Here is a 6,578-nt window from a genome sequence, read left to right as displayed (position 1 = left end):
CATTATTCAGCTTGGCTTAGCAGCGCAACACCTCGTTCCGCTTTTTTCAGGGAACAAGGGTTACACATATAACCCGAGACGTTTAAAAGCTGAGCTGCTGATAATGTTATTAACCCTTGTGAGACCTTAGGGACATTTTTGTCTTCTTCGTTTTAGTTTTTTCAATCATTTTGGCTGTGTTAATGCCAACGGCATGAATTTGGATATTACAACCTCAGTTCCTATAATACACTGTGTACACAAAATAGTTACACTCAGGACCTTAAGGACAAAAATGTCCCTACTGAATCCCATTAAAACTGCAATATTTGATCCCAGTGTCATTAAAGTATAAAATCATGAATTCTATGATATTATGCTTTAATTCTGGAGCCCTGGCTTCAAAATGTAAATTTTTATATTTTCCACCAGACTGAGCCATTTTTGTCATGTTTAGCCTATGGAGCAAATACATGCTTTAATTCCTATATTCTGTTTGCTGTATTATAGAGCACTGCAGGCCAATTGAATAAATGATGCAGCTAAAATTGAGAGGGTGTGTTGGTATGGATGTCAGAGTGTGTTTTGTATGTGTGTGTTGAGAATTTTGTGTGAGTATGTGTGTGTATAAAAAACAACAACAATGGAATTATGTAAACAAACTGGCATTTAAAGGGTTAAAATCCTGAAAATGAATTAATATTTGTTAGTTATGATCAGGACAGGTTTAAAAATCTTGGTCAGGGAAAAATGTAAAATAATATTTATAATATAGACTCCAAATAAGTGTCTCGATGTTGGAAAACTTTCACAAAACATTGCACAGGTCTTATTTTCATGATTCTGAAATTAATTCACTTTCCAAAGCTAAGAAATTTGAACAGCATTCTGTATTTCTATTTGAATTCATTACGGAGTGTAAACAAAGTACAAACTCTCTTTTTTTTTACATTTGATTTTCAATAAAAGGATCAGAATATCCACTGACTATCCTATCCTGACTATTGCACACCCTTTAATTTGTCCAACCATTTGTCCAGTTCATGCCTATGATTTCAGAGTTCAACAAAGCTAACAATTGCAGCTAACAATCTGGCCATTCTAGGTAAACAGAGAATGGCAAGACTGGTTTGAACTGACAAAGTATACAGTAACTCAGATAACCGCTCTGTACAACTCTATACATATATACACTGGTGGCCAAAAGTTTGAAATAATGTGCAGATTTTTCTCTTATGGAAAGAAATTGGTTCTTTTATTCACCAAAGTGGCATTCAGCTGATCACAATGTATAGTCAGGAAATTAGTAACATGAAAAATTACTATTACAATTTAAAAAAAAAAAAAACGAATTTCTTAAACTACTTCAAAGAGTTCTCATCAAACAATCCTCCACATGCTTCAATGACAGCTTTGCAGATCCTTGGCATTCTAGCTGTCAGATTGTCCAGCTACTCCGGTGACAATTCACCCCACACTTCCTGTAGCACTTGCCATAGATGTGGCTGTCTTGTCGGGCACCTCTACAGTCTAGAAGATCCCACAAAATCTTAATGGGGTTAAGATCCATAACACTCTTTTCCAATTATCTGTTGTCCATTGTCTGTGTTTCTTTGCCCACTCTAACCTTTTCTTTTTGATTTGCAATTCTTCCCATAAGTCCTGCACCCCTGAGTTTTCTCTTTCCTATTGTACATGAAACTGGTGTTGAGCAGGTAGAATTCAATGAAGCTGCCAGCTGAGAAAGCTATTTGTGAGGTGTCTATTTCTCAAACTAGAAACCCTGATGTACGTATCCTTTTGTTTAGTTGTACATCTGGCCTTCCAAATCTCTTTCTGTCCTTGTTAGAGCCAGTTGTCCTTTGTCTTTGAAGACTGTAGTGTACCCTTTGTAGGAAATCTTCAGTTTTTTGGCAATTCCAAGCATTGTATATCCTTCATTCCTCAAAACAATGATTGACTGACGAGTTTCTAGATAAAGCTGTTTCTTTTTTGCCCTTTTTTACGTAATATTGACCTTAAGACATGCAAGTCTATTGCATACTGTGGCAACTGAAAAACAAACACAAAGACAATGTTAAGCTTCATTTAATGAAACAAATAGCATTCATCTGTGTTTGATATAATGATAAGTGATTTTCTAGTACCAAATTGGCAATTTAGCCAATTTAGGATAAGGTGTTGGAGTGATGGCTGCTGGAAATTAGGCCTGTCTAGATTTGATCATAAATGTATTTTTTCAAATAGTGATGGTGCTGTTTTTTACATCAGTAATGTCCTGACTGTACTTTGATCAGTTGAATGCCAATATTGTTTTTTTGCTCTGAATTTTCATAATTGACCCATTTTATAGATAGCGAAGTCATGATAGTTGTGTGAAAAATTTTGTAAATTGCATTTTCTTTGCTGTTTGCATTAACACAGCAGATATCCATATAAAGGGATTTCACAACCTGACATGCATTTGAGAATGTGACTAATTTATTTGTCTGCGTTAACTGTTTTGAAAGCAAGAATCTTGGATCAGAGAAATTTGTGTAGTGTTTCTAGAAAATTATGAAAATCATAATAAATTTACAATTTATTTAGAAGATCAGTTGAATGTCACTTTGGTGAATTAAAGTACCAATTTCCATCCAACATCTGTACATTATATCAAACTTTTGGCTGCCAGTACATATATATATATATATATACTGTATTTCTAATAATTCATAATATTCCCATATGTGCACATGTATACTATGCACTACTACAGTAGTAGTACTACACTACTACTTAATACATATATATGCACTTCTATATGCACTTATCTTGCCTCTACAATCCATATGTATTCTGCCTGTCTTTTGCAGATGTGCAACTTGCACAACAGTACTACTAAGATTAAGATGCCACTTTCCCATATGTCTAGCTCACTGTAAATTAACCCTATCTGTAAATGTTCTGCAAAAATATGCAGATACTTCAAAGAGTCAAGATTGCCGTTTTTTTACAGACAGTGCCTCACCTGAGTGTGTAAATTATATTAAGCGATGGTCCGAGGTTAGTTACATTGATATCATAAATTATGAGTTGTTATGACAGCCAACAACTGCACAAGTTGAGCCTGGAATTCGTTTTTACTCCAAGTAACACTTAAAAGGTTGTTGTTCTTCTCTGGGTTGCTCGTTTTGGCAGTTTTACTTGGTGTCTCGAGACCAGAAATCATGGTGCATCCCAGTGGTTGTTCGGGAAAACTGTGGATTTATTGTTTTTCTGTGAGGAGTTCTATTGTTATTTATAGTTATACATGGGGCTACTGGTCATGTATGTCACCTGTGCCAAGTGTTGCACTTGTAAGGTATGTCATATGTTTGTTACTTTTGGTTCAGGAGACACTGTGTTACATTTCATCCCCTGCCAGACAGAAGAGAAATAACCAGTCCCTCCAGGATCTTGCGATCGTAAGAATTCTTGCAAATTCAACCAATCTCCGCATTATTTACGGTTGCTTGTATAGTATATTTTTCAATATTATAGTATGTTTTTATATCAAAGTAAATATATGAGTTTCCTAGCCTTTGTGTGACCCAAGAGAGAGCATATGAGGTTACTAAATGTGTTGATGCTGCAAAACCCACAAAGAGCACCCAGCTGTAACAAAATAATAAGGCTATGGACCTTGAAACACAGCTGAAGATAAAGAGTAAAAACAACCAGTGGTCAAAGTAATTAAAAAGACTAAAGCCAGGTTTCTACCAGTAAAAAGATATAAAAAGGCTCTGTGAGGTAATGGTGGCAAATAGTATCCATTGGTTACAAAAATAATGAAGGGGTGTAGAAATGAGGTAATGCCAGATAACAAACTATATAGAAGGTGAGGTTTTGGACTAAGAGTGTCAGAATGGACAGCTGACCTTTCTCAAGTTTGTTGGTGACACAATAAACTTCAACTTTGGCATCTGGAACCCTGGACTCTGAGAGTTTTCTTGCATCTTAGAGAGATTCTTCAAACATTTTCCACGCAATTATTTTTTATTATTATTTCCATAAATCTGAGGGATTCCGTTGCTTTCCTTCAGTGGCAAAACAAATGCTTGAAAAACCTGAAGCAGTCGCAACATATCCAAATGCACAGCTGCTAATGTATCATCATCTCCAGGGGCGATGCCTGCAATTTGTTTTTTTTTTTTGCGTGTTCTAAAAGAGGTGCTAAATCATTCACAGGGAGATGAGATTTGGTCATTAAATATGTGCAAAACACGGCATGGCCAAGAAATTTTATTAATATCAGTTTGCACGTGGTGATGACAAAAATGACATCTCTACGCTACAGACACAATAAAACAGGCAACACACTTTCAGGGGATTTCAGCTTGTACTGTCTGAAGTACATGTACGCAAAACAGTGTACCTTTATTGGGGGTCAAGGGACGTGCTTCCACGGGAGAAACCTTTCGCAAAAAAGGCACTAAAGCAATTAATTCTGGTGACTTTAGAAGCAGCATTTTTATCTTTTCAGAAGTATATATCTCTTGTTTAGCAATTAATGTAACTACGGGCTACAAAGCATTGATAAAATACTTATTCACACAGCACATCCAGCACTAGTTAAAGTTTCTTAAATTCAACTAATGTTCTAATACTTCATGTTGTCCGTTCACTATGAAAATCATTCTAAACTTTCACGGACTGCAGACAACAACCACACATCACAGCTACCATTTAATCTTCACCCTATGTGTTGCGAATGAGAAACAAACACCCATATTTATGCAAAGAATCACTAACATTCACTTAAAATCCCCATTAGTTGTGTAATAAAAAGTGATTCAGATTTGAAGTGCTGTTTATACAGTAGGCTACGAATCTGAAAATAGCGATATATGCTGAACACTTGTATGCGTAAAATAAATGTTCATAAATGTTTTTACTAATATAAAAAGGTCATATATATATATATATATATATATATATATATATATATATATATATATATATATATATATATATATATATATATATTCATACAGGATATGCAACATATCTTTCAAAATATGACACAAATTGTCATTTTCATATATGTAACAAATTTTGTTTACTTTAAATTTGTACATACATTTTTAAATATGTGAATTCTAATTGTATTTGTATATTGCCATATATCAGATTTCAATATCAGACAATGTAATAATTGCAACAGGCTGTCACAGTTAGTCTCCACTGTATACAAGACTCTTATTTTGAAGTTTTCTCCTGCACTACACTTCCTAGAATCCACTGCCCTAATCACTCCATGTGTGTCATTCCCTCATTAAGTTTCCTAGTGTATATATATATACCCTCTAGTTTTGTTACGTTTTTGTCAGTCCTTGAATTGTGATGTTAACTGTCTATCTGTCAGTGGATTACCAGCTTTCTGACAGACAGGCAACAGCTTGTGAGACAGGGCAAATTCACTTCCAGCACCTGTACCGTCAGCACTGGTGCCCCCCAGGGATGTGTGCTCTCCCCACTACTCTTCTCCCTCTACACCAATGACTGCACCACCAAGGATCCTTCTGTCAAGCTCCTGAAGTTTTCAGACGACACTCATCGGCCTCATCTGAGATGATGATGAGTCTGCAAACAGAAAGGAGGTTGAACGGCTGGCTCACTGGTGCATTCATAACAACCTGGAGCTGAACACGCTCAAAACGGTGGAGATGATTGTGGACTTTAGGAGAAACACCCCAACATTGCCCCCCCTCTCCATTCTAAACAGCACTGTGGCAGCAATGGAGTCATTCAGGTTCTTGGGCACTACCATCTCACAGGACCTGAACTGGGAGACATACATTGACTCCATTGTGAATAAGGCCCAGCAGAGGTTGTACTTCCTTTACCAGCTGAGGAATTTCAACCCGCCACAGGTGCTGCTGAAACAGTTCTACTCCACAGTCATTGAGTCTGTCCTCTGCACTTCAATAACTGTCTGGTTTGGTGCAGCTACAAAATTGGACATCAGAGGACAGTTCGGACTGCTGAGAGGATTATTGGTTTCCCCCTGCCCCCCTTCAAGAACTATACACTTCCAGAGTGAGGAAAAAGACTGGTAAAATCACTCTGGACCCCACTCACCCTGCCCACTACCTTTTTGAACTGTTGCCTTCTGGCCGGCGCTTCAGAGCTCTGAACACCAGAACCGTCAGACACAGGAACAGTTTTTTCCCTCAGGCCATCCATCTAATGAACAATTAAATTGCCCCATTGAGCAATAATTATGTGCAATACACAGTCTATTTATATTATCCAACATATCCACTCCTGTCATTACATACATTGCACTGTACATAATATACTGTATTTTTGTTCTTAATATAACGGATTTGTATTAGATTTGCACTATGTGTGTGTATGTGGGTATGTATGTAGGTGTGTGTCTGAGTGTATGTACGTATATGTATAATTATTTATTTGTATTATTATTATTTTTTTAATCTATGTCTTGCTGCTGTTTTTGTATTGTTTTTGTCTTGTTGTGCACTGGAAGCTCTTGTCACCAAGACAAATTCCTTGTATGTGTAAGCATACTTGGCAATAAAGCTGATTCTGATGTTTGAACGGTAATGTTTGAG

The sequence above is a fragment of the Xyrauchen texanus genome, chromosome 31, assembly GCF_025860055.1.
Source record: "Xyrauchen texanus isolate HMW12.3.18 chromosome 31, RBS_HiC_50CHRs, whole genome shotgun sequence".
NCBI classification, from domain to species: Eukaryota; Metazoa; Chordata; class Actinopteri; order Cypriniformes; family Catostomidae; genus Xyrauchen; species Xyrauchen texanus.
This window is presented reverse-complemented; position numbering follows the sequence as displayed.